This window comes from Ornithodoros turicata, chromosome 1 (genome assembly GCF_037126465.1).
Source record: "Ornithodoros turicata isolate Travis chromosome 1, ASM3712646v1, whole genome shotgun sequence".
Taxonomy (NCBI): Eukaryota; Metazoa; Arthropoda; class Arachnida; order Ixodida; family Argasidae; genus Ornithodoros; species Ornithodoros turicata.
The window spans coordinates 186,805,380-186,827,646 of NC_088201.1; the positions used below are offsets into that span (position 1 = coordinate 186,805,380).

General features: G+C 49.3%; 45 non-coding genes across 45 annotated transcripts; all 45 read right to left on the minus strand.

Moving 5' to 3' along the window:
• Positions 1-17: 17 nt before the first annotated feature.
• Positions 18-137, minus strand: LOC135379610 (U5 spliceosomal RNA). The gene has a single exon (XR_010419092.1). It is a non-coding gene; the product is annotated as a U5 spliceosomal RNA (small nuclear RNA).
• A 184-nt stretch (positions 138-321) lies between these two features.
• Positions 322-443, minus strand: LOC135379456 (U5 spliceosomal RNA). Its single transcript, XR_010418947.1, has one exon. It is a non-coding gene; the product is annotated as a U5 spliceosomal RNA (small nuclear RNA).
• Positions 444-631: 188 nt separating this feature from the next.
• Positions 632-751, minus strand: LOC135379514 (U5 spliceosomal RNA). The gene has a single exon (XR_010419000.1). It is a non-coding gene; the product is annotated as a U5 spliceosomal RNA (small nuclear RNA).
• Positions 752-937: 186 nt separating this feature from the next.
• LOC135379516 (U5 spliceosomal RNA) lies at positions 938-1,056 on the minus strand. Its single transcript, XR_010419002.1, has one exon. It is a non-coding gene; the product is annotated as a U5 spliceosomal RNA (small nuclear RNA).
• A 188-nt stretch (positions 1,057-1,244) lies between these two features.
• On the minus strand, positions 1,245-1,367 carry LOC135379578 (U5 spliceosomal RNA). Its single transcript, XR_010419063.1, has one exon. It is a non-coding gene; the product is annotated as a U5 spliceosomal RNA (small nuclear RNA).
• A 185-nt stretch (positions 1,368-1,552) lies between these two features.
• LOC135379565 (U5 spliceosomal RNA) lies at positions 1,553-1,674 on the minus strand. The gene has a single exon (XR_010419050.1). It is a non-coding gene; the product is annotated as a U5 spliceosomal RNA (small nuclear RNA).
• Positions 1,675-1,859: 185 nt separating this feature from the next.
• Positions 1,860-1,981, minus strand: LOC135379593 (U5 spliceosomal RNA). The gene has a single exon (XR_010419077.1). It is a non-coding gene; the product is annotated as a U5 spliceosomal RNA (small nuclear RNA).
• Positions 1,982-2,167: 186 nt separating this feature from the next.
• LOC135379468 (U5 spliceosomal RNA) lies at positions 2,168-2,290 on the minus strand. Its single transcript, XR_010418958.1, has one exon. It is a non-coding gene; the product is annotated as a U5 spliceosomal RNA (small nuclear RNA).
• A 184-nt stretch (positions 2,291-2,474) lies between these two features.
• On the minus strand, positions 2,475-2,596 carry LOC135379442 (U5 spliceosomal RNA). The gene has a single exon (XR_010418935.1). It is a non-coding gene; the product is annotated as a U5 spliceosomal RNA (small nuclear RNA).
• A 193-nt stretch (positions 2,597-2,789) lies between these two features.
• LOC135379586 (U5 spliceosomal RNA) lies at positions 2,790-2,912 on the minus strand. Its single transcript, XR_010419070.1, has one exon. It is a non-coding gene; the product is annotated as a U5 spliceosomal RNA (small nuclear RNA).
• Positions 2,913-3,096: 184 nt separating this feature from the next.
• Positions 3,097-3,219, minus strand: LOC135379530 (U5 spliceosomal RNA). Its single transcript, XR_010419016.1, has one exon. It is a non-coding gene; the product is annotated as a U5 spliceosomal RNA (small nuclear RNA).
• A 184-nt stretch (positions 3,220-3,403) lies between these two features.
• Positions 3,404-3,527, minus strand: LOC135379567 (U5 spliceosomal RNA). The gene has a single exon (XR_010419052.1). It is a non-coding gene; the product is annotated as a U5 spliceosomal RNA (small nuclear RNA).
• A 184-nt stretch (positions 3,528-3,711) lies between these two features.
• Positions 3,712-3,833, minus strand: LOC135379443 (U5 spliceosomal RNA). The gene has a single exon (XR_010418936.1). It is a non-coding gene; the product is annotated as a U5 spliceosomal RNA (small nuclear RNA).
• A 184-nt stretch (positions 3,834-4,017) lies between these two features.
• Positions 4,018-4,139, minus strand: LOC135379445 (U5 spliceosomal RNA). Its single transcript, XR_010418937.1, has one exon. It is a non-coding gene; the product is annotated as a U5 spliceosomal RNA (small nuclear RNA).
• Positions 4,140-4,324: 185 nt separating this feature from the next.
• LOC135379527 (U5 spliceosomal RNA) lies at positions 4,325-4,445 on the minus strand. The gene has a single exon (XR_010419013.1). It is a non-coding gene; the product is annotated as a U5 spliceosomal RNA (small nuclear RNA).
• A 185-nt stretch (positions 4,446-4,630) lies between these two features.
• On the minus strand, positions 4,631-4,751 carry LOC135379576 (U5 spliceosomal RNA). The gene has a single exon (XR_010419061.1). It is a non-coding gene; the product is annotated as a U5 spliceosomal RNA (small nuclear RNA).
• Positions 4,752-4,937: 186 nt separating this feature from the next.
• Positions 4,938-5,058, minus strand: LOC135379580 (U5 spliceosomal RNA). Its single transcript, XR_010419065.1, has one exon. It is a non-coding gene; the product is annotated as a U5 spliceosomal RNA (small nuclear RNA).
• A 186-nt stretch (positions 5,059-5,244) lies between these two features.
• On the minus strand, positions 5,245-5,372 carry LOC135379614 (U5 spliceosomal RNA). The gene has a single exon (XR_010419094.1). It is a non-coding gene; the product is annotated as a U5 spliceosomal RNA (small nuclear RNA).
• Positions 5,373-5,558: 186 nt separating this feature from the next.
• On the minus strand, positions 5,559-5,680 carry LOC135379524 (U5 spliceosomal RNA). Its single transcript, XR_010419010.1, has one exon. It is a non-coding gene; the product is annotated as a U5 spliceosomal RNA (small nuclear RNA).
• Positions 5,681-5,868: 188 nt separating this feature from the next.
• LOC135379573 (U5 spliceosomal RNA) lies at positions 5,869-5,991 on the minus strand. The gene has a single exon (XR_010419058.1). It is a non-coding gene; the product is annotated as a U5 spliceosomal RNA (small nuclear RNA).
• Positions 5,992-6,176: 185 nt separating this feature from the next.
• LOC135379534 (U5 spliceosomal RNA) lies at positions 6,177-6,298 on the minus strand. Its single transcript, XR_010419020.1, has one exon. It is a non-coding gene; the product is annotated as a U5 spliceosomal RNA (small nuclear RNA).
• A 5,517-nt stretch (positions 6,299-11,815) lies between these two features.
• On the minus strand, positions 11,816-11,934 carry LOC135379572 (U5 spliceosomal RNA). The gene has a single exon (XR_010419057.1). It is a non-coding gene; the product is annotated as a U5 spliceosomal RNA (small nuclear RNA).
• A 181-nt stretch (positions 11,935-12,115) lies between these two features.
• Positions 12,116-12,239, minus strand: LOC135379559 (U5 spliceosomal RNA). Its single transcript, XR_010419044.1, has one exon. It is a non-coding gene; the product is annotated as a U5 spliceosomal RNA (small nuclear RNA).
• Positions 12,240-12,424: 185 nt separating this feature from the next.
• On the minus strand, positions 12,425-12,546 carry LOC135379453 (U5 spliceosomal RNA). Its single transcript, XR_010418944.1, has one exon. It is a non-coding gene; the product is annotated as a U5 spliceosomal RNA (small nuclear RNA).
• A 181-nt stretch (positions 12,547-12,727) lies between these two features.
• Positions 12,728-12,849, minus strand: LOC135379605 (U5 spliceosomal RNA). The gene has a single exon (XR_010419087.1). It is a non-coding gene; the product is annotated as a U5 spliceosomal RNA (small nuclear RNA).
• Positions 12,850-13,035: 186 nt separating this feature from the next.
• On the minus strand, positions 13,036-13,156 carry LOC135379515 (U5 spliceosomal RNA). The gene has a single exon (XR_010419001.1). It is a non-coding gene; the product is annotated as a U5 spliceosomal RNA (small nuclear RNA).
• A 185-nt stretch (positions 13,157-13,341) lies between these two features.
• LOC135379599 (U5 spliceosomal RNA) lies at positions 13,342-13,462 on the minus strand. The gene has a single exon (XR_010419082.1). It is a non-coding gene; the product is annotated as a U5 spliceosomal RNA (small nuclear RNA).
• A 183-nt stretch (positions 13,463-13,645) lies between these two features.
• LOC135379517 (U5 spliceosomal RNA) lies at positions 13,646-13,767 on the minus strand. Its single transcript, XR_010419003.1, has one exon. It is a non-coding gene; the product is annotated as a U5 spliceosomal RNA (small nuclear RNA).
• A 182-nt stretch (positions 13,768-13,949) lies between these two features.
• LOC135379518 (U5 spliceosomal RNA) lies at positions 13,950-14,071 on the minus strand. Its single transcript, XR_010419004.1, has one exon. It is a non-coding gene; the product is annotated as a U5 spliceosomal RNA (small nuclear RNA).
• A 176-nt stretch (positions 14,072-14,247) lies between these two features.
• Positions 14,248-14,369, minus strand: LOC135379487 (U5 spliceosomal RNA). Its single transcript, XR_010418975.1, has one exon. It is a non-coding gene; the product is annotated as a U5 spliceosomal RNA (small nuclear RNA).
• Positions 14,370-14,545: 176 nt separating this feature from the next.
• LOC135379488 (U5 spliceosomal RNA) lies at positions 14,546-14,667 on the minus strand. Its single transcript, XR_010418976.1, has one exon. It is a non-coding gene; the product is annotated as a U5 spliceosomal RNA (small nuclear RNA).
• Positions 14,668-14,844: 177 nt separating this feature from the next.
• On the minus strand, positions 14,845-14,967 carry LOC135379480 (U5 spliceosomal RNA). Its single transcript, XR_010418969.1, has one exon. It is a non-coding gene; the product is annotated as a U5 spliceosomal RNA (small nuclear RNA).
• Positions 14,968-15,143: 176 nt separating this feature from the next.
• Positions 15,144-15,265, minus strand: LOC135379489 (U5 spliceosomal RNA). Its single transcript, XR_010418977.1, has one exon. It is a non-coding gene; the product is annotated as a U5 spliceosomal RNA (small nuclear RNA).
• A 175-nt stretch (positions 15,266-15,440) lies between these two features.
• Positions 15,441-15,563, minus strand: LOC135379481 (U5 spliceosomal RNA). The gene has a single exon (XR_010418970.1). It is a non-coding gene; the product is annotated as a U5 spliceosomal RNA (small nuclear RNA).
• A 176-nt stretch (positions 15,564-15,739) lies between these two features.
• Positions 15,740-15,861, minus strand: LOC135379490 (U5 spliceosomal RNA). The gene has a single exon (XR_010418978.1). It is a non-coding gene; the product is annotated as a U5 spliceosomal RNA (small nuclear RNA).
• A 176-nt stretch (positions 15,862-16,037) lies between these two features.
• Positions 16,038-16,159, minus strand: LOC135379377 (U5 spliceosomal RNA). The gene has a single exon (XR_010418875.1). It is a non-coding gene; the product is annotated as a U5 spliceosomal RNA (small nuclear RNA).
• A 176-nt stretch (positions 16,160-16,335) lies between these two features.
• On the minus strand, positions 16,336-16,457 carry LOC135379492 (U5 spliceosomal RNA). The gene has a single exon (XR_010418979.1). It is a non-coding gene; the product is annotated as a U5 spliceosomal RNA (small nuclear RNA).
• Positions 16,458-16,633: 176 nt separating this feature from the next.
• LOC135379493 (U5 spliceosomal RNA) lies at positions 16,634-16,755 on the minus strand. The gene has a single exon (XR_010418980.1). It is a non-coding gene; the product is annotated as a U5 spliceosomal RNA (small nuclear RNA).
• A 177-nt stretch (positions 16,756-16,932) lies between these two features.
• Positions 16,933-17,054, minus strand: LOC135379494 (U5 spliceosomal RNA). Its single transcript, XR_010418981.1, has one exon. It is a non-coding gene; the product is annotated as a U5 spliceosomal RNA (small nuclear RNA).
• Positions 17,055-17,232: 178 nt separating this feature from the next.
• LOC135379479 (U5 spliceosomal RNA) lies at positions 17,233-17,355 on the minus strand. The gene has a single exon (XR_010418968.1). It is a non-coding gene; the product is annotated as a U5 spliceosomal RNA (small nuclear RNA).
• Positions 17,356-17,531: 176 nt separating this feature from the next.
• On the minus strand, positions 17,532-17,653 carry LOC135379495 (U5 spliceosomal RNA). Its single transcript, XR_010418982.1, has one exon. It is a non-coding gene; the product is annotated as a U5 spliceosomal RNA (small nuclear RNA).
• A 176-nt stretch (positions 17,654-17,829) lies between these two features.
• Positions 17,830-17,951, minus strand: LOC135379378 (U5 spliceosomal RNA). The gene has a single exon (XR_010418876.1). It is a non-coding gene; the product is annotated as a U5 spliceosomal RNA (small nuclear RNA).
• Positions 17,952-18,128: 177 nt separating this feature from the next.
• On the minus strand, positions 18,129-18,250 carry LOC135379496 (U5 spliceosomal RNA). The gene has a single exon (XR_010418983.1). It is a non-coding gene; the product is annotated as a U5 spliceosomal RNA (small nuclear RNA).
• Positions 18,251-18,427: 177 nt separating this feature from the next.
• On the minus strand, positions 18,428-18,549 carry LOC135379330 (U5 spliceosomal RNA). The gene has a single exon (XR_010418829.1). It is a non-coding gene; the product is annotated as a U5 spliceosomal RNA (small nuclear RNA).
• Positions 18,550-18,726: 177 nt separating this feature from the next.
• LOC135379486 (U5 spliceosomal RNA) lies at positions 18,727-18,848 on the minus strand. The gene has a single exon (XR_010418974.1). It is a non-coding gene; the product is annotated as a U5 spliceosomal RNA (small nuclear RNA).
• Positions 18,849-22,267: the final 3,419 nt, after the last annotated feature.

The following is a 22,267-nucleotide window of genomic DNA, read 5'->3' on the forward strand; positions in this document are numbered from 1 at the left end:
AATTGAATAATATAGCCTTACCCAACGGGTTAGGCCTACCAAAAATTGTCTAGAAGCTCGTTCTGCCGTCCCCCTCCACGGTGATCTTTAGTAAAGGCGGAAAGATCATACGCGGATTTGAAGGGAGACGAGAGCATATATCCTACATTCTCTTGGCGCTAGCTCACTATACACCGCGCATATGAGAAGCAAAGAGGTGGCGTCACTGTATTCCTCCCTCTCTCGCTGTCTTTTTTTTTTCTTTTCCACGGGGAAAGGGGGGGGGGGGGTAGGGACGAGTGGTTTCTCACATGTTCTCTCTTTGAATTGAATATATAGCCTTACCCCAAACGGGTTAGGCCTACCAAAAATTGTCTAGAAGCTCGTTCTGCCGTCCCCCTCCACGGTGATCTTTAGTAAAAGGCGAAAGATCAATACGCGGATTTGAAGGGAGACGAGAGCATATATCCTACATTCTCTTGGCGCGAGCTTCACTATACACCGCGAATATGAGAAGCAAAGAGGTGGCGTCACGTATTCCTCCCTCTCTCGCTGTCTTTTTTTTTTCTTTTCCACGGGGAACGGTGGGGGGGGGGGTAGAGACGAGTGGTTTCTCACCATGTTCTCTCTTTTGAATTGAAATAATATAGCCTTACCCAAACGGGTTAGGCCTACCAAAAATTGTCTAGAAGCTCGTTCTGCCGTCCCCTCCACGGTGATCTTTAGTAAAAGGCGAAAGATCAATACGCGGATTTGAAGGAGACGAGAGCATATATCCTACATTCTCTTGGCGCGAGCTCACTATACACCGCGCATATGAGAAGCAAAGAGGTGGCGTCACGTATTCCTCCCTCTCTCGCTGTCTTTTTTTTTTTCTTTTCACGGGGAACGGGGGGGGGGGGGTAGAGACGAGTGGTTTCTCACCATGTTCTCTCTTTGAATTGAATAATATAGCCTTACCCCAAACGGGTTAGGCTACAAAAATTGTCTAGAAGCTCGTTCTGCCGTCCCCCTCCACGGTGATCTTTAGTAAAAGGCGAAAGATCAATACGCGGATTTGAAGGGAGACGAGAGCATTATATCCTACATTCTCTTGGCGCGAGCTCACTATACACGGCATATGAGAAGCAAAGAGGTGGCGTCACGTATTCCCTCCCTCTCTCGCTGTCTTTTTTTTTTTCTTTTCCACGGGGAACGGGGGGGGGGGGGGGTAGAGACGAGTGGTTTCTCACCATGTTCTCTCTTTAGAATTGAATAATATAGCCTTACCCAAACGGGTTAGGCCTACCAAAAATTGTCTAGAAGCTCGTTCTGCCGTCCCCCTCCACGGTGATCTTTAGTAAAAGGCGAAAGATTCAATACGCGGATTTGAAGGGAGACGAGAGCATATATCCTACATTCTCTTGGCGCGAGCTCACTATACACCGCGCATATGAGAAGCAAAGAGGTGGCGTCACGTATTCCTCCCTCTCTCGCTGTCTTTTTTTTTTTCTTTTCCACGGGGAACGGGGGGGGGGGGTAGAGACGAGTGGTTTCTCACCATGTTCTCTCTTTGAATTGAATAATATAGCCTTACCCCAAACGGGTTAGGCTACCAAAAATTGTCTAGAAGCTCGTTCTGCCGTCCCCCTCCACGGTGATTCTTTAGTAAAAGGCGAAAGATCAATACGCGGATTTGAAGGGAGACGAGAGCATATATCCTACATTCTCTTGGCGCGAGCTCACTATACACCGGCATATGAGAAGCAAAGAGGTGGCGTCACGTATTCCTCCTCTCTCGCTGTCTTTTTTTTTTCTTTTCCACGAGGGAACGGGGGGGGGGGGGTAGAGACGAGTGGTTTCTCACCATGTTCTCTCTTTGAATTGAATTAATATAGCCTTACCCAAAACGGGTTAGGGCCTACCAAAAATTGTCTAGAAGCTCGTTCTGCCGTCCCCCTCCACGGTGATCTTTAGTAAAGGCGAAAGATCAATACGCGGATTTGAAGGGAGACGAGAGCATATATCCTACATTCTCTTGGCGCGAGCTCACTATACACCGCGCATATGAGAAGCAAAGAGGTGGCGTCACGGTATTCCTCCCCCTCCTCCGCTGTCTTTTTTTTTTCTTTTCCACGGGGAACGGGGGGGGGGGGTAGAGACGAGTGGTTTCTCACCATGTTCTCTCTTTGAATTGAATATTATAGCCTTACCCAAACGGGTTAGGCCTACCAAAAATTGTCTAGAAGCTCGTTCTTGCCGTCCCCCTCCACGGTGATCTTTAGTAAAAGGCGAAAGATCAATACGCGGATTTGAAGGGAGACGAGAGCATACTATCCTAATTCTCTTGGCGCGAGCTCACTATACACCGCGCATATGAGAAGCAAAGAGGTGGCGTCACGTATTCCTCCCTCTCTCGCTGTCTTTTTTTTTCTTTTTCACGGGGAACGGGGGGGGGGGGGTAGAGGACGAGTGGTTTCTCACCATGTTCTTCTTTGTATTGAAATAATATAGCCTTACCCAAACGGGTTAGGCCTACCAAAAATTGTCTAGAAGCTCGTTCTGCCGTCCCCCTCCACGGTGATCTTTAGTAAAAGGCGAAAGATCAATACGCGGATTTGAAGGGAGACGAGAGCATATATCCTACAATTCTCTTGGCGCGAGCTCACTATACACCGCGCATATGAGAAGCAAAGAGGTGGCGTCACGTATTCCTCCCTCTCTCGCTGTCTTTTTTTTTTTTCTTTTCCACGGGGAACGGGGGGGGGGGGGGGGTGGTAGAGACGAGTGGTTTCTCACCATGTTCTCTCTTTGAATTGAATAATATAGCCTTACCCAAACGGGTTAGGCCTACCAAAAATTGTCTAGAAGCTCGTTCTGCAGTCCCCCCCTCCACGGTGATCTTTAGTAAAAGGCGAAAGATCAATACGCGGATTTGAAGGAGACGAGAGCATATATCCTACATTCTCTTGGCGCGAGCTCACTATACACCGCGCATATGAGAAGCAAAGAGGTGGCGTCACGTATCCTCCCTCTCTCGCTGTCTTTTTTTTTTTCTTTTCCACGGGGAACGGGGGGGGGGGGGTAGAGACGAGTGGTTTCTCACCATGTTCTCTCTTTGAATTGAATAATATAGCCTTACCCAAACGGGTTAGGCCTACCAATAATTGTCTAGAAGGCTCGTTCTGCCGTCCCCCTCCACGGTGATCTTTAGTAAAAGGCGAAAGATCAATACGCGGATTTGAAGGGAGACGAGAGCATATATCCTACATTCTTCTTGGCGCGAGCTCACTATACACCGCGCATATGAGAAGCAAAGAGGTGGTCGTCACGTATTCCTCCCTCTCTCGCTGTCTTTTTTTTTTCTTTTCCACGGGGAACGGGGGGGGGGGGGGTAGAGACGAGTGGTTTCTCACCATGTTCTCTCTTTGAATTGAATAAATATAGCCTTACCAAACGGGTTAGGCCTACCAAAATTGTCTAGAAGCTCGTTCTGCCGTCCCCCTCCACGGTGATCTTTAGTAAAAGGCGAAAGATCAATACGCGGATTTGAAGGGAGACGAGAGCATATATCCTACATTCTCTTGGCGCGAGCTCACTATACACCGCGCATATGAGAAGCAAAGAGGTGGCGTCACGTATTCCTCCCTCTCTCGCTGTCTTTTTTTTTTCTTTTCCACGGGGAACGGGGGGGGGGGGGTAGAGACGAGTGGTTTCTCACCATGTTCTCTCTTTGAATTGAATAATATAGCCTTACCCAAACGGGTTAGGCCTACCAAAAATTGTCTAGAAGCTCGTTCTGCCGTCCCCCTCCACGGTGATCTTTAGTAAAAGGCGAAAGATCAATACGCGGATTTGAAGGGAGACGAGAGCATATATCCTACATTCTCTTGGCGCGAGCTCACTATACACCGCGCATATGAGAAGCAAAGAGGTGGCGTCACGTATTCCTCCCTCTCTCGCTGTCTTTTTTTTTTCTTTTCCACGGGGAACGGGGGGGGGGGGGGTAGAGACGAGTGGTTTCTCACCATGTTCTCTCTTTGAATGAATAATATAGCCTTACCCAAACGGGTTAGGCCTACCAAAAATTGTCTAGAAGCTCGTTCTGCCGTCCCCCTCCACGGTGATCTTTAGTAAAAGGCGAAAGATCAATACGCGGATTTGAAGGGAGACGAGAGCATATATCCTACATTCTCTTGGCGCGAGCTCACTATACACCGCGCATATGAGAAGCAAAGAGGTGGCGTCACGTATTCCTCCCTCTCTCGCTGTCTTTTTTTTTTCTTTTCCACGGGGAACGGGGGGGGGGGGGGTAGAGACGAGTGGTTTCTCACCATGTTCTCTCTTTGAATTGAATAATATAGCCTTACCCAAACGGGTTAGGCCTACCAAAAATTGTCTAGAAGCTCGTTCTGCCGTCCCCCTCCACGGTGATCTTTAGTAAAAGGCGAAAGATCAATACGCGGATTTGAAGGAGACGAGAGCATATATCCTACATTCTCTTGGCGCGAGCTCACTATACACCGCGCATATGAGAAGCAAAGAGGTGGCGTCACGTATTCCTCCCTCTCTCGCTGTCTTTTTTTTTTCTTTTCCACGGGGAACGGGGGGGGGGGGGGTAGAGACGAGTGGTTTCTCACCATGTTCTCTCTTTGAATTGAATAATATAGCCTTACCCAAACGGGTTAGGCCTACCAAAAATTGTCTAGAAGCTCGTTCTGCCGTCCCCCTCCACGGTGATCTTTAGTAAAGGCGAAAGATCAATACGCGGATTTGAAGGGAGACGAGAGCATATATCCTACATTCTCTTGGCGCGAGCTCACTATACACCGCGCATATGAGAAGCAAAGAGGTGGCGTCACGTATTCCTCCTCTCTCGCTGTCTTTTTTTTTTCTTTTCCACGGGGAACGGGGGGGGGGGGGGGGGTAGAGACGAGTGGTTTTCACCATGTTCTCTCTTTGAATTGAATAATATAGCCTTACCAAACGGGTTAGGCCTACCAAAAATTGTCTAGAAGCTCGTTCTGCCGTCCCCCTCCACGGTGATCTTTAGTAAAAGGCGAACGATCAATACGCGGATTTGAAGGGAGACGAGAGCATATATCCTACATTCTCTTGGCGCGAGCTCACTATACACCGCGCATATGAAGAAGCAAAGAGGTGGCGTCACGTATTCCTCCCTCTCTCGCTGTCTTTTTTTTTTTCTTTTCCACGGGGAACGGGGGGGGGGGGGTAGAGACGAGTGGTTTCTCACCATGTTCTCTCTTTGATTGAATAATATAGCCTTACCCAAAACGGGTTAGGGCCTACCAAAAAATTGCTCTAGAAGCTCGTTCTGCCGTCCCCTCTCCACGGTGATCTTTAGTAAAAGGCGAAAGATCCAAATACGCGGATTTGAAGGGAGACGAGAGCATATATCCTACATTCTCTTGGCGCGAGCTCACTATACACCCGCGCATATGAGAAGCAAAGAGGTGGCGTCACGTATTCCTCCCCTCTCTCGCTGTCTTTTTTTTTTCTTTTCCACGGGGAACGGGGGGGGGGGGGGTAGAGACGAGTGGTTCTCACCATGTTCTCTCTTTGAATTGAATAATATAGCCTTACCAAACGGGTTAGGCCTACCAAAAATTGTCTAGAAGCTCGTTCTGCCGTCCCCCCTCCACGGTGATCTTTAGTAAAAGGCGAAAGATCAATACGCGGATTTGAAGGGAGACGAGAGCATATATCCTACATTCTCTTGGCGCGAGCTCCACTATACACCGCGCATATGAGAAGCAAAGAGGTGGCGTCACGTATTCCTCCCTCTTCGCTGTCTTTTTTTTTTTTTCTTTTCCACGGGGGAACGGGGGGGGGGGGGTAGAGACGACTGGTTTCTCACCATGTTCTCTCTTTGAATTGAATAATATAGCCTTACCCAAACGGGTTAGGCCTACCAAAAATTGTCTAGAAGCTCGTTCTGCCGTCCCCCTCCACGGTGATCTTTAGTTAAAAGGCGAAAGATCAATACGCGGATTTGAAGGGAGACGAGAGCATATATCCTACATTCTCTTGGCGCGAGCTCACTATACACCGCGCATATGAGAAGCAAAGAGGTGGCGTCACGTATTCCTCCCTCTCTCGCTGTCTTTTTTTTTTTCTTTTCCACGGGGAACGGGGGGGGGGGGTAGAGACGAGTGGTTTCTCACCATGTTCTCTCTTTGAATTGAATAATATAGCCTTACCCCAAAACGGGTTAGGCCTACCAATAATTGTCTAGAGCTCGTTCTGCCGTCCCCCTCCACGGTGATCTTTAGTAAAAGGCGAAAGATCAATACGCGGATTTGAAGGGAGACGAGAGCATATATCCTACATTTCTTGGCGCGAGCTCACTATACACCGCGCATATGAGAAGCAAAGAGGTGGCGTCACGTATTCCTCCCTCTCTCGCTGTCTTTTTTTTCTTTTCCACGGGGGAAGGGGGGGTAGAGACGAGTGGTTTCTCACATGTTCTCTCTTTGAACTTGAATAATATAGCCTTACCCAAACGGGTTAGGCCTACCAAAAATTGTCTAGAAGTCGTTCTGCCGTCCCCCTCCACGGTGATCTTTAGTAAAAGGCGAAGTTTATTGTGAGAAAACCGCCTGACCGCAATGGGTCCCGCACAAACATCCCTGCCTCAACACCAACACCAAAGAGCCAACATCAGAACAAGTCGCGACACTCACACTATTACACGTAAAAAACATTACGGCAGCAATCACACTAACCACTATTACAATACATTCATACATCGCTATCATTAGATTCACAATAAAATCCACGAACATCCCGGGCCCAGCAAATGCAACTTACAGTTATACGGAAGACAACAGCGAATCAAACATAAGGAATTATGTAAGTACATGCGTATATTAAAGACTAGACTAGAGACTAACAATCACTGTATCATACAACACAGTCCCAGAATGCAGAGCACAGTGCACCCACCCTTGTCCGAAAAGCTCAGAAGAACAGAAGAAGCTCAGAAGAACAGTGTCAATACATAAACTACGATGTACCACATTCGGCGACCTTTGTCTCAAAAATTGACACAAATCTTCCCACTGTTCCGAACAAACACTTTCCAGTGCCGTTTCCACCGCTTTTTTAAAATCGTCCACCCCCAATGACATCTAACTCGTACTGTAATTTTCTTCTTAACGAAACTCTAACGTAAAAAAGTTACGATTCTTAATGACTCATTTGTCCCGCCATACAATTTCCTGTTTCTTGAAGCCCACAGCTGATATTTAATTTCGTTCAAAAGCAAGCAAAAGCTGGCCTTGTCCGCTCTCCACTGGGATCGGGTCGAAGACGTGCACTGTGCTGTACTGAATATTGGACAGAGCAAACAATGCCGCCATTTTTCGCCACAAAGCACTTGCCAACACGCAGTCGTAAAAAATGTGCTTGTGGTTCTCCATTCGACCACAGGTGGCACACTCATTGGTAGCTCGAAACCGGAACCTCTGCAATCGAGTAGCACCGGCAAAACATCGTGAGACATTTCCCACGCCAGATCTGCCGAATCATCATCCAGAATCGGTGAGAGAAGGAGACCCCTCGAATCTGCTACGTGCGTCGATATAAGGTCCCTTTTACAAGCATAGAACAGTGTCTCGTATATTTTCTTGGTAGACAAGAACCTTATGCTTTCCCCAGGCAAAAGCCTCTCGAAGAACACGGACGTACCGTGCCAATTCAACGTAGAAGGGCATCGGTGACTCAGCCCTAGGCACAAGTGATTAACCGGAACGTCAAAAAGCTTGCAAAGCCGTGCCCATGCTGTAAAGAGCTAGCGGCTTGGCGACGTGGTTGTCCTCCTCCAGAATATTGCATGTCTGTGCAATGGCTAGGGCCACGCACTTGAGTTTAACATTAAATATTCCCAAACCTCCGCACTCCGGTGGGCCCTGAACTATCACTCTCTTTACCTTCTCGGGTCTTCCCTGCCACAAAACAGACATCATAATTCGAGTCAAAGTTCTCTCAACTCTTCTGGTTGGGAAACTACAAGTACCCACGTACCAAATCGTAGAGCACATCTCCGTTCTAATGATGTCCCGCTTTCCGCGGTATCCGATACCGATGTCCTCATACTGAAGTTTTATTACCTCTAAATTCTTCTGGATGTCAAACCACGTTTTGCCTGCCACCCCCCTCTCGGAGAACGTTACACCGAGTATCTTCATTTCTGCAACGCACGGGATGCCGGCGATATCCGTCTGAATCCCGGCGCAGTTAACTCGCATTATTTTTGACTTCTCTTTGTTCAGGACTGGCGCCGGAACCCGCGGCGTAAATCTCCATGAGCCGTAAGGCCTCTACAACTGCTGGTGGGCCCGTCGTACACAGGGTCATGTCATCAGCGTACGCAAATATTGTTGCCTGGCTGATGTTACCGGGCACAGGAGCTCTAGGTATGGCGACACTTTTCAGCATGAGCCTCACAAACGGCTCACAGGACAGGACGTACAACAGGGGAGACATTGGACACCCCTGCCGCACCCCAGACCTGACTGGAAAGCTCCGGCTCAACTTGCCATTGACTTCGACAACGCTGTATATGTCGGTATACAACAGCGCACATAGCACACAAATCTCGATGGGAGACCTATTCCTTCCAACACATGAAACAAATTTCCATGGCTAACTTTATCAAAGGCCTTCTCCTGATCAAAACTGACCAGAAGAAGCGGCACGTTTCTGCGCTGACAATACGCAAGCATATCCCGCAGTGCCGTTAAATGCGTATGCACCCGCCGTCCCTTCGCAGCAGAGGCCTGTCCTGGTGACAAGAGATAGTCCATTACTTCACCAAGTTTGAGCTGTAAGGCCTTTGCCAATATTTTATAGTCGGTATGTAATAACGTAACCGGCCGCCAAGCCTTTAACTCATGTTTTTTCGCCTCATCCTTGCCACAGCAACTTTATGATCCCGACTCTCAACGATTCCGGTAGGCAACCTTTGTCCAAGCACATATTGAAAACCTTCGATAGCGGCCCTGCAAGCTCAGTCCAAAATACGCGGTTAAAAATCTGGTTTGAGGCCGTCAGACCCTGGACTTTTCCCCAGCCGCAAAGACTTCATCGCCGCCGTTAAGTCTTGGACTGTTATGCGCTTTTCAAACAAGTCATGACCTTTGTCTAGCAACGGGATCCCTTTGTCTAATTCGATCCACGCATTTTGATCTACCTCTTTCCTACTGTACAAACCAGCGTAAAATTCCACGCATGCATCCTCAATCTCATCTTGTGTTCTTCGTAATACCCCGTCTGACCCCTGAATCACAGAGAGGGTCACCGGTCGTCTCCTTACTTTTGCTGTGTTGATCTGTCTTTGTGCAACAACAACTTGTCCAGTGTAACTCGTTGTTAGTGGTGGCGGCGATGACTTTCAAAAGCACTTAAATCTTCCTGCAATTCCCGATATGCCTCCTGTTGAGCCGCCAGTCGCAAGGCCCAAGCCCCGGAGACTACGCAAACCCCCATCTTATGGCAAATATTGCTTCCTTTCGCTCTGGGCTCGCTTCTTACCCCAAGTCTTAAACTTGGAGATTATTTGGCCTTTGACGTCCTCCCACCAGTGCATGGAAGTAACCCCGTCAGTCTTCTTTTGAATAATTAAGTTCCTAATATCAGTTATTACTTCCTGATCAGACAGCAGATTACAATTCAACCGCCAACGGTTGGGTAGCCTGCCAAAGCCTTTTTCAAACTGAAACTCTGCTACAACCATACTGTGATCACTCAGATAAGCAGTGGGATGATTCAGTGGAATCACCTCACAGTCTACTATCGCACTAGTGGCGTAGCAGGGGACGTAAAAAGCGATCCAACCTCACACTTCGCCCTTGGGCGTGAAAGGTAAAACCAGGAGTAGAACCATACAAGTGCTCCCATACGTCGATGAATTTATAAGCACTGACCAATCGTCTCAGGCCCTTCGCTCTCCATGGTCTGCTGACTAAGGATCCTCCCCTGCTGTCGACACACTCATTCAGCACACAGTTAAAGTCACCGAGGAGGATCCTTGTCCCCGAGCCTACCATGTAGCCATCCAACGATTCGAAAAACAGATTTCTTTCCTGATTGTCTATTGGAGCGTACACATTAACAATTTTGTAAACTTGTCCCTGAAACACAACATCCACTACGAGGACTCGGCCGTGGTCGTCTCGAACATACTGCCTGATCTCACCATGAAAACTCGGCGATATGGCCACAGTTACGCCCCTCGCATTCGACTCCCCAAAACTGCTAACACTGATTAGTCCGGTAGTGCGCTCAAAATTTCGGACATCCGCTAAACAGCAAAAATGTGTCTCCTGCAAGCATACAATCTGAACATCAAGTTTCTGCATCCACACCTCTCAACATCTCCTGTTTTCGCTGAGTTCGCAATCCCCTTACGTTAAAAGTTGCAAGTTTGAACATGAATATTAAAAGAATGATGCAGAGAAACACATTTCCTCTCACCGCACAATTTGCGCTACGCTGGAACGTCAGTTCTTTATCTTCTTGGCCATGCCTCTACCCCGTTGAGGAAGTGAGGCCAATTGTCCAGGTAGGGCATGCACGGCTTGCACTACTTTTTCTTCCGACGATGTTGTCGCAGTCGAAAGTGGGCGTTTGGTCCCCGCAGCAGAACCGTCCTGGTCATCCATCACCTCATCGACTTCGTCGACCGTGACGCTGGCCTTGGTTGTTTCTGACTCGACCCCTCGTTGTTCCTGGAACTCATCCGGGACCTCTGTCAGATCGTCAGCACCAGTGGACGAGCCGGGCTGTCCCCCGTCTTGCGCGCCCTTCCGACTCACAAGCACTCGCATGTCGAGAGCTGCGTCACCACTACCTTCTCCCTGAGGCGAAGGAGGAGTCGAAGCCGTCGCTTGGGACTCCGCATGGCTGTGAGTCTCGAGCCCATCGGTCTCATTGGCTACAGCTTCTGCCCAATCACTGATGGGATGATGCTCCACCCGAGCCTCGATCGCAGCGGTCTCCATATTTTCCGTCTCCTTAGGTTCCTGCGACATTACGCTGGCGTCGGAAGTCACGTTTGCATAGGACCTGAGACCACACGCCGAAGTGGCATGGTCCTCACCGCACTTCTTGCAGGGCGATAGGCATCCCTTGCCAGAGTGGCCGTATTCAGAGCACCGAGGGCAGTACTCCGTCCGGCAACTGAACGAAAAGTGTCCAGCCTGGCCACAGCGGCGACACGTCTTCCTCATCCCTGAGTATACGCACATCGTCTGGAAGCCATCGATGTCGACGAAGTTGGGCACCTCCCGTTCCATCACCATGATGACGCGGCGACTTCCCCTTTCGATGGTGGGCGCTTCCTGAAAGTAGTCTCGCTTGACCGAGATGACCTGACCGTAGTTTTTGAATTCGGCCTCCACGTCTTCATTAGGAACCTCGATAGGCAAAAAGTGCAGTGAGACTGTCTTCGTGTTCCTTTCACAAGGAACCAAAACGTAATGACGTCCCTTCACTTCCAAAGTACGTTTCGCCGCAAGGGCTTCCGCCGCTTGCTTCGAGCTAACCGAGATGGCAAACTTGCCATGGCCAAAGGGTTTATTCCCTTCGAATTCTTGACACCGACGTTCCTCAACATCGATTGCAGAACGTCGCTCATACGAACATCCCGATCCGTTTCAAGGAAAAAGCTCAACTCACGGTTGATCTTGCGGTGGGCTGCCATCTTCCTGGGCGAAATGCTGCTGGAAGAGGCTGCCTTTGACGTCAAATTTTACAAAAATCGACCAAATTTGCGAGAGCTATCGAACAACACGTCTACTCAGTACTTCGTCGTCGTCGTCGTCCCCTTACCCTTACCCAAACGGGTTAGGCCTACAATAATTGTCTAGAAACTCGTTCTGCTGTCCCCCTCCACGGTGATCTTTAGTAAAAGGCGAAAGATCAATACGCGGATTTGAAGGGAGACGAGAGCATATATCCTACATTCTCTTGGCGCGAGCTCACTATACACCGCGCATATGAGAAGCAAAGAGGTGGCGTCACGTATTCCTCCCTCTCTCGCTGTCTTTTTTTTTCTTTTCCACGGGGAAGGGGGGGGGGGGTAGAGACGAGTGGTTTCTCACCATGTTCTCTCTTTGAATTGAATAATATAGCCTTACCCAAACGGGTTTAGGCCTACCAAAAATTGTTCTAGAAACTCGTTCTGCTGTCCCCCTCCACGGTGATCTTTAGTAAAAGGCGAAAGATCATTACGCGGATTTGAAGGGAGACGAGAGCATATATCCTACATTCTCTTGGCGCGAGCTCACTATACACCGCGCATATGAGAAGCAAAGAGGTGGCGTCACGTATTCCTCCCTCTCTCGCTGTCTTTTTTTTTTCTTTTCCACGGGGAAGGGGGGGGGGGGGGGTAGAGACGAGTGGTTTCTCACCATGTTCTCTCTTTGAATTGAATAATATAGCCTTACCCAAACGGGTTAGGCCTACCAAAAATTGTCTAGAAACTCGTTCTGCTGTCCCCCTCCACGGTGATCTTTAGTAAAAGGCGAAAGATCAATACGCGGATTTGAAGGGAGACGAGAGCATATATCCTACATTCTCTTGGCGCGAGCTCACTATACACCGCGATATGAGAAGCAAAGAGGTGGCGTCACGTATTCCTCCCCTCTCTCGCTGTCTTTTTTTTTCTTTTCCACGGGGAAGGGGGGGGGGGGTAGAGACGAGTGGTTTCTCACCATGTTCTCTCTTTGAATTGAATAATATAGCCTTACCCAAACGGGTTAGGCCTACCAAAAATTGTCTAGAAACTCGTTCTGCTGTCCCCCTCCACGGTGATCTTTAGTAAAAGGCGAAGATCCAATACGCGGATTTGAAGGGAGACGAGAGCATATATCCTACATTCTCTTGGCGCGAGCTCACTATACACCGCGCATATGAGAAGCAAAGAGGTGGCGTCACGTATTCCTCCCTCTCTCGCTGTCTATTTTTTTTTCTTTTCCACGGGGAACGGGGGGGGGGGGGGTAGAGACGAGTGGTTTCTCACCATGTTCTCTCTTTGAATTGAATAATATAGCCTTACCCAAACGGGTTAGCCTACCAAAAATTGTCTAGAAACTCGTTCTGCTGTCCCCCTCCACGGTGATCTTTAGTAAAAGGCGAAAGATCAATACGCGGATTTGAAGGGAGACGAGAGCATATATCCTACATTCTCTTGGCGCGAGCTCACTATACACCGCGCATATGAGAAGCAAAGAGGTGGCGTCACGTATTCCTCCCTATCTCGCTGTCTATTTTTTTTTCTTTTCCACGGGGAACGGGGGGGGGGGGGTAGAGACGAGTGGTTTCTCACCATGTTCTCTCTTTGAATTGAATAATATAGCCTTACCCAAACGGGTTAGCCCTACCAAAAATTGTCTAGAAACTCGTTCTGCTGTCCCCCTCACGGTGATCTTTAGTAAAAGGCGAAAGATCAATACGCGGATTTGAAGGGAGACGAGAGCATATATCCTACATTCTCTTGGCGCGAGCTCACTATACACCGCGCATATGAGAAGCAAAGAGGTGGCGTCACGTATTCCTCCCTCTCTCGCTGTCTATTTTTTTTTCTTTTCCACGGGGAACGGGGGGGGGGGTAGAGACGAGTGGTTTCTCACCATGTTCTCTCTTTGAATTGAATTATATAGCCTTACCCAAACGGGTTAGCCCTACCAAAAATTGTCTAGAAACTCGTTCTGCTGTCCCCCTCCACGGTGATCTTTAGTAAAAGGCGAAAGATCAATACGCGGATTTGAAGGGAGACGAGAGCATATATCCTACATTCTCTTGGCGCGAGCTCACTATACACCGCGCATATGAGAAGCAAAGAGGTGGCGTCACGTATTCCTCCCTCTCTCGCTGTCTATTTTTTTTCTTTTCCACGGGGGACGGGGGGGGGGGTAGAGACGAGTGGTTTCTCACCATGTTCTCTCTTTGAATTGAATAATATAGCCTTACCCAAACGGGTTAGCCCTACCAAAAATTGTCTAGAAACTCGTTCTGCTGTCCCCCTCCACGGTGATCTTTAGTAAAAGGCGAAAGATCAATACGCGGATTTGAAGGGAGACGAGAGCATATATCCTACATTCTCTTGGCGCGAGCTCACTATACACCGCGCATATGAGAAGCAAAGAGGTGGCGTCACGTATTCCTCCCTCTCTCGCTGTCTTTTTTTTCTTTTCCACGGGGGAAGGGGGGGTAGAGACGAGTGGTTTCTCACCATGTTCTCTCTTTGAATTGAATAATATAGCCTTACCCAAACGGGTTAGCCCTACCAAAAATTGTCTAGAAGCTCGTTCTGCTGTCCCCCTCCACGGTGATCTTTAGTAAAAGGCGAAAGATCAATACGCGGATTTGAAGGGAGACGAGAGCATATATCCTACATTCTCTTGGCGCGAGCTCACTATACACCGCGCATATGAGAAGCAAAGAGGTGGCGTCACGTATTCCTCCCTCTCTCGCTGTCTTTTTTTTCTTTTCCACGGGGGAAGGGGGGGTAGAGACGAGTGGTTTCTCACCATGTTCTCTCTTTGAATTGAATAATATAGCCTTACCCAAACGGGTTAGCCCTACCAAAAATTGTCTAGAAGCTCGTTCTGCTGTCCCCCTCCACGGTGATCTTTAGTAAAAGGCGAAAGATCAATACGCGGATTTGAAGGGAGACGAGAGCATATATCCTACATTCTCTTGGCGCGAGCTCACTATACACCGCGCATATGAGAAGCAAAGAGGTGGCGTCACGTATTCCTCCCTCTCTCGCTGTCTTTTTTTTCTTTTCCACGGGGGAAGGGGGGGGTAGAGACGAGTGGTTTCTCACCATGTTCTCTCTTTGAATTGAATAATATAGCCTTACCCAAACGGGTTAGGCCCTACCAAAAATTGTCTAGAAGCTCGTTCTGCTGTCCCCCTCCACGGTGATCTTTAGTAAAAGGCGAAAGATCAATACGCGGATTTGAAGGGAGACGAGAGCATATATCCTACATTCTCTTGGCGCGAGCTCACTATACACCGCGCATATGAGAAGCAAAGAGGTGGCGTCACGTATTCCTCCCTCTCTCGCTGTCTTTTTTTTCTTTTCCACGGGGGAAGGGGGGGTAGAGACGAGTGGTTTCTCACCATGTTCTCTCTTTGAATTGAATAATATAGCCTTACCCAAACGGGTTAGCCCTACCAAAAATTGTCTAGAAGCTCGTTCTGCTGTCCCCCTCCACGGTGATCTTTAGTAAAAGGCGAAAGATCAATACGCGGATTTGAAGGGAGACGAGAGCATATATCCTACATTCTCTTGGCGCGAGCTCACTATACACCGCGCATATGAGAAGCAAAGAGGTGGCGTCACGTATTCCTCCCTCTCTCGCTGTCTTTTTTTTCTTTTCCACGGGGAAGGGGGGGTAGAGACGAGTGGTTTCTCACCATGTTCTCTCTTTGAATTGAATAATATAGCCTTACCCAAACGGGTTAGGCCCTACCAAAAATTGTCTAGAAGCTCGTTCTGCTGTCCCCCTCCACGGTGATCTTTAGTAAAAGGCGAAAGATCAATACGCGGATTTGAAGGGAGACGAGAGCATATATCCTACATTCTCTTGGCGCGAGCTCACTATACACCGCGCATATGAGAAGCAAAGAGGTGGCGTCACGTATTCCTCCCTCTCTCGCTGTCTTTTTTTTCTTTTCCACGGGGGAAGGGGGGGTAGAGACGAGTGGTTTCTCACCATGTTCTCTCTTTGAATTGAATAATATAGCCTTACCCAAACGGGTTAGCCCTACCAAAAATTGTCTAGAAGCTCGTTCTGCTGTCCCCCTCCACGGTGATCTTTAGTAAAAGGCGAAAGATCAATACGCGGATTTGAAGGGAGACGAGAGCATATATCCTACATTCTCTTGGCGCGAGCTCACTATACACCGCGCATATGAGAAGCAAAGAGGTGGCGTCACGTATTCCTCCCTCTCTCGCTGTCTTTTTTTTCTTTTCCACGGGGGAAGGGGGGGTAGAGACGAGTGGTTTCTCACCATGTTCTCTCTTTGAATTGAATAATATAGCCTTACCCAAACGGGTTAGGCCTACCAAAAATTGTCTAGAAGCTCGTTCTGCTGTCCCCCTCCACGGTGATCTTTAGTAAAAGGCGAAAGATCAATACGCGGATTTGAAGGGAGACGAGAGCATATATCCTACATTCTCTTGGCGCGAGATCACTATACACCGCGCATATGAGAAGCAAAGAGGTGGCGTCACGTATTCCTCCCTCTCTCGCTGTCTTTTTTTTCTTTTCCACGGGGGAAGGGGGGGTAGAGACGAGTGGTTTCTCACCATGTTCTCTCTTTGAATTGAATAATATAGCCTTACCCAAACGGGTTAGCCCTACCAAAAATTGTCTAGAAGCTCGTTCTGCTGTCCCCCTCCACGGTGATCTTTAGTAAAAGGCGAAAGATCAATACGCGGATTTGAAGGGAGACGAGAGCATATATCCTACATTCTCTTGGCGCGAGATCACTATACACCGCGCATATGAGAAGCAAAGAGGTGGCGTCACGTATTCCTCCCTCTCTCGCTGTCTTTTTTTTCTTTTCCACGGGGGAAGGGGGGGTAGAGACGAGTGGTTTCTCACCATGTTCTCTCTTTGAATTGAATAATATAGCCTTACCCAAACGGGTTAGCCCTACCAAAAATTGTCTAGAAGCTCGTTCTGCTGTCCCCCTCCACGGTGATCTTTAGTAAAAGGCGAAAGATCAATACGCGGATTTGAAGGGAGACGAGAGCATATATCCTACATTCTCTTGGCGCGAGATCACTATACACCGCGCATATGAGAAGCAAAGAGGTGGCGTCACGTATTCCTCCCTCTCTCGCTGTCTTTTTTTTCTTTTCCACGGGGGAAGGGGGGGGTAGAGACGAGTGGTTTCTCACCATGTTCTCTCTTTGAATTGAATAATATAGCCTTACCCAAACGGGTTAGCCCTACCAAAAATTGTCTAGAAGCTCGTTCTGCTGTCCCCCTCCACGGTGATCTTTAGTAAAAGGCGAAAGATCAATACGCGGATTTGAAGGGAGACGAGAGCATATATCCTACATTCTCTTGGCGCGAGATCACTATACACCGCGCATATGAGAAGCAAAGAGGTGGCGTCACGTATTCCTCCCTCTCTCGCTGTCTTTTTTTTCTTTTCCACGGGGGAAGGGGGGGGGTAGAGACGAGTGGTTTCTCACCATGTTCTCTCTTTGAATTGAATAATATAGCCTTACCCAAACGGGTTAGGCCCTACCAAAAATTGTCTAGAAGCTCGTTCTGCTGTCCCCCTCCACGGTGATCTTTAGTAAAAGGCGAAAGATCAATACGCGGATTTGAAGGGAGACGAGAGCATATATCCTACATTCTCTTGGCGCGAGATCACTATACACCGCGCATATGAGAAGCAAAGAGGTGGCGTCACGTATTCCTCCCTCTCTCGCTGTCTTTTTTTTCTTTTCCACGGGGGAAGGGGGGGTAGAGACGAGTGGTTTCTCACCATGTTCTCTCTTTGAATTGAATAATATAGCCTTACCCAAACGGGTTAGCCCTACCAAAAATTGTCTAGAAGCTCGTTCTGCTGTCCCCCTCCACGGTGATCTTTAGTAAAAGGCGAAAGATCAATACGCGGATTTGAAGGGAGACGAGAGCATATATCCTACATTCTCTTGGCGCGAGATCACTATACACCGCGCATATGAGAAGCAAAGAGGTGGCGTCACGTATTCCTCCCTCTCTCGCTGTCTTTTTTTTCTTTTCCACGGGGGAAGGGGGGGTAGAGACGAGTGGTTTCTCACCATGTTCTCTCTTTGAATTGAATAATATAGCCTTACCCAAACGGGTTAGGCCTACCAAAAATTGTCTAGAAGCTCGTTCTGCTGTCCCCCTCCACGGTGATCTTTAGTAAAAGGCGAAAGATCAATACGCGGATTTGAAGGGAGACGAGAGCATATATCCTACATTCTCTTGGCGCGAGATCACTATACACCGCGCATATGAGAAGCAAAGAGGTGGCGTCACGTATTCCTCCCTCTCTCGCTGTCTTTTTTTTCTTTTCCACGGGGGAAGGGGGGGGTAGAGACGAGTGGTTTCTCACCATGTTCTCTCTTTGAATTGAATAATATAGCCTTACCCAAACGGGTTAGCCCTACCAAAAATTGTCTAGAAGCTCGTTCTGCTGTCCCCCTCCACGGTGATCTTTAGTAAAAGGCGAAAGATCAATACGCGGATTTGAAGGGAGACGAGAGCATATATCCTACATTCTCTTGGCGCGAGATCACTATACACCGCGCATATGAGAAGCAAAGAGGTGGCGTCACGTATTCCTCCCTCTCTCGCTGTCTTTTTTTTCTTTTCCACGGGGGAAGGGGGGGGTAGAGACGAGTGGTTTCTCACCATGTTCTCTCTTTGAATTGAATAATATAGCCTTACCCAAACGGGTTAGGCCTACCAAAAATTGTCTAGAAGCTCGTTCTGCTGTCCCCCTCCACGGTGATCTTTAGTAAAAGGCGAAAGATCAATACGCGGATTTGAAGGGAGACGAGAGCATATATCCTACATTCTCTTGGCGCGAGATCACTATACACCGCGCATATGAGAAGCAAAGAGGTGGCGTCACGTATTCCTCCCTCTCTCGCTGTCTTTTTTTTCTTTTCCACGGGGGAAGGGGGGGGTAGAGACGAGTGGTTTCTCACCATGTTCTCTCTTTGAATTGAATAATATAGCCTTACCCAAACGGGTTAGCCCTACCAAAAATTGTCTAGAAGCTCGTTCTGCTGTCCCCCTCCACGGTGATCTTTAGTAAAAGGCGAAAGATCAATACGCGGATTTGAAGGGAGACGAGAGCATATATCCTACATTCTCTTGGCGCGAGCTCACTATACACCGCGCATATGAGAAGCAAAGAGGTGGCGTCACGTATTCCTCCCTCTCTCGCTGTCTTTTTTTTCTTTTCCACGGGGAAGGGGGGGTAGAGACGAGTGGTTTCTCACCATGTTCTCTCTTTGAATTGAATAATATAGCCTTACCCAAATGGGTTAGGCCTAGCAAAATTGTCTAGAAGCTCATTCTGCTGTCCCCCTCCATGGTGATCTTTAGTAAATATTTATTGAGGTGCATAAACAGAACCGCTCAACGGGACGTAACATATCCCATCACTGACGAACGCGCCGAAACTGTCCATATCCACAACTTGTCCCCAAAACCACACACTACCCGTCATTGCTTAGCATGTCAAATAGCACTGCCTTCGCAGCCGACACATACACTCCCTGGTGCGCATTACAGCTTCACAAGCACATCACCGTTGACGAGGACAAATAGGTTGTGATGGTTCTTCCACCGACGACGAAAACTGTCAAGGCCAAGGGCACGAAGGTCGTTCTGGAGCCTGCTCTTAATGGCGACCCTGCAATCTTTAGTAGGGTCTCGGTCTGGCTACCATACACCGCTCTCGTCCGGGAGCACCATAGCTGATACGCCACCTCCGTCACCAAGATGACAAAGGCCAGCTCCTTCCGTGAAGGCACCGGTAGGGGGTCCAGGTACTGCACCGTCGCATAGGACACACCCACAAGTCCATACATGTCCGCCACCCTCCTCCACATGACTGCGGCATTGAGGCACCCGTAAAACCCGTGGTGGTGATTCTCCACCGATGTGCACACGGGACAAGCAATCGTACGCGAAAGGCCAAAACGTCGAAGCCTTGTCCTCACTGGCAGAACATTGTGCGAATGTTGCCACTCGACATCCACACGGGAACCATCAACAATGCCCCAAGCGATACGTCTCCGGTTGTGCCCACTTACGTTGGAAGGGACTGGGATTCCTATTTCGTAGAGGGCCACGTAAAGCTCCCGCGAAGTCCATGTCGTGAAGTCTGCATCTGGTTGGGACCTTCTGATCGAGATAGCGTACCTCCGCATCATCTGGTAGAATGGCCATAACCTCTCGCAGTGCGGTTGAGTGTGGTCCACCAAGCCCCCAAAGTGCACCATCGAGGTGCCCGGGAAGAAAAAGGCAAGGTCGTGAGCAATGTGGTTCATGTCTTGGAACACCCTGAAGAGCATGGCCAGGCCGAGTGCACCACAGAAAAGCTGGACATCAGGAATGCTCCACCCACCCAGCTCTGGAGGCCTTGTCAACACTGATCTGTGCACGCGTTCCGGACGTCCGCTCCAAAAGGAGTACAGTAGCCGATGAGCTCTACGCGTTGTCGCATGAGCAGGTTGAAAAGCGGTGCCAAAATACCACAAGCGGCTGCACACGCGTCGGTTGATGAAATCACTGCGCTGACGGAAGTCTTGCTGCCGAGAACTGACGGTCTCTAGTGTCCCTTCAATGTGCTGCAGTTCCCGTACCCAGTTTCTGACCAACGGGCCCCTGCTATTGAAATGTATCCCGAGGATACGGCTTGTCTCCGTCACCGGTACGCCACACACTTCGGAGTAGGGCAATCCCTGACCAAGCGGCAACAGAGTAGACTTCCTGCGATTCACCGCTGCACCAGAGGCACGTCCATACAGTTCAAATGTATCCAGTACGTGCTTGACGTTGTCTACCGAAGGCAGGCATACAGTGAGGTCATCCGCGAAGGCAAACATCGTTGGAAAGCGGTGGCTACCAGGCACATGAAGGCGAAGGAGGAGGTCCTCTTTTGACAGAGAGTGTATTGCCACCTCGAACACGGGGACGTACAGGAGAGGAGAGAGCGGACATCCCTGGCGCACTCCCCTCCGCACTGGGAAAGGCAACGAAGGCTTGCCATTGACGACCACTCGGCTCTCCGCTAAGGTGTGAAGAAGCCTGACGCAGCGTGTGAACTCCTCTCCGAACCCGGCTCGCTCAATGATGTAGAACAAGAACTCATGGCTGACCTTATCGAAAGCCTTCTCCTGATCCGCTGACAGGAGAAGAGCAGAGGCGTTCCGGACCGCTCTCCAATAGCAGATACCACGCAGTGCGAAGAGGTGCTGGTGAATGCTGCGACCCGGCACGGAGGACGCTTGGACCGGCGAAATCAGCATGTCAAGGATGCGGCTGATACGCAGTTGAAGTAGCTTTGCGAACATCTTATAGTCTACGTTCAGCAACGAGATGGGACGCCACGCAGAGAGGTCTTGCTTGCGATTTGCGTCCTTGCAAAGCAGCTTAATGAGCCCGCACCTCGATGACGGCGGCAGAAGGCCACATTCAATGCACGATATGAAGACCTGGCATAGCGGCGCGCCAATGACATCCCAGAAGGTGAGATAGAACTCCACAGGCAGTCCGTCAATGCCTGGAGCCTTTCCTTTGGGCATACTGTTGAGAGCATGAAGAAGTTCACTCACGCTGATATCCAAGTCTAGATCACCGGACTGGTCAGGTGTCAGAGACGGAAAGTCTGTACATAGCTTTGGCCAAAGATCCGTGTCTACGTCATGCTTCTTGTAAAGCTCTTCGTAGAAGTCTCCACAAGTGTCCACTAGTTCGTCGATATCGTTCACAACTGTACCATCCGGTCTAACGAGGTCGTCGAGGCGGACGGGAGGTGAACGTTATTGAGTGACCAAAAAGGTACGGGGAGTTGGAAGAGCCCCGTGACGACTGGACCGCTGGGGAGTACACCGGGACCAACCTTGAGCTCGACGTGCGAGAAGACCGGATAGTTCCGCTTGTAGTTCTGCCCAGACGATACGTTCCGCTTCAGTGCTGAGGCCCTCGGCTAAGAGGCCGCGGAGACCCGTCTGCAGCAAGCGCATTTCGTAGCGACGTTCGCAGGCGATTTTTCTTCCCCATCTCTGCAGGACGTTCTTGGCGCCCTCCTTGACGGAATCCCACTACTCAGGAGTTCTCGGGTACTCGTCTGTCCTCATGCGGAGGTATGTACGCACATCGTCAACAATTCGCTGCTCTTCCAAGAGCGAGGTGTTCAGGCGCCACGGAGTAGGCTGGCGTCCAAACCCTTTATTATCCCGCAGTGCTAGAACCACAGCTTTGTGGTCCGAGAAAAACTGGGCCGAGGTTCCGACTTGCACAACGTCGCACTCACCGACTGCCTCCGACAACGCTCTTGACACGTAGAAGCGGTCCAAGCGTACCTGACGATCCCCGTGGGAAAAGGTAAATCCCGGAGCCGTTCCGTGCACCTGTACCCATGTGTCGACAAAATCGCAAGCAGTGATCAACCGTCGCATCTCCTTCGCTCGCCACGGCTGATTTCTCTGAGATCCGCCAAGTCTGTCTCGGGTCTCATCTATAACGCAGTCGAAGTCGCCTCCTAA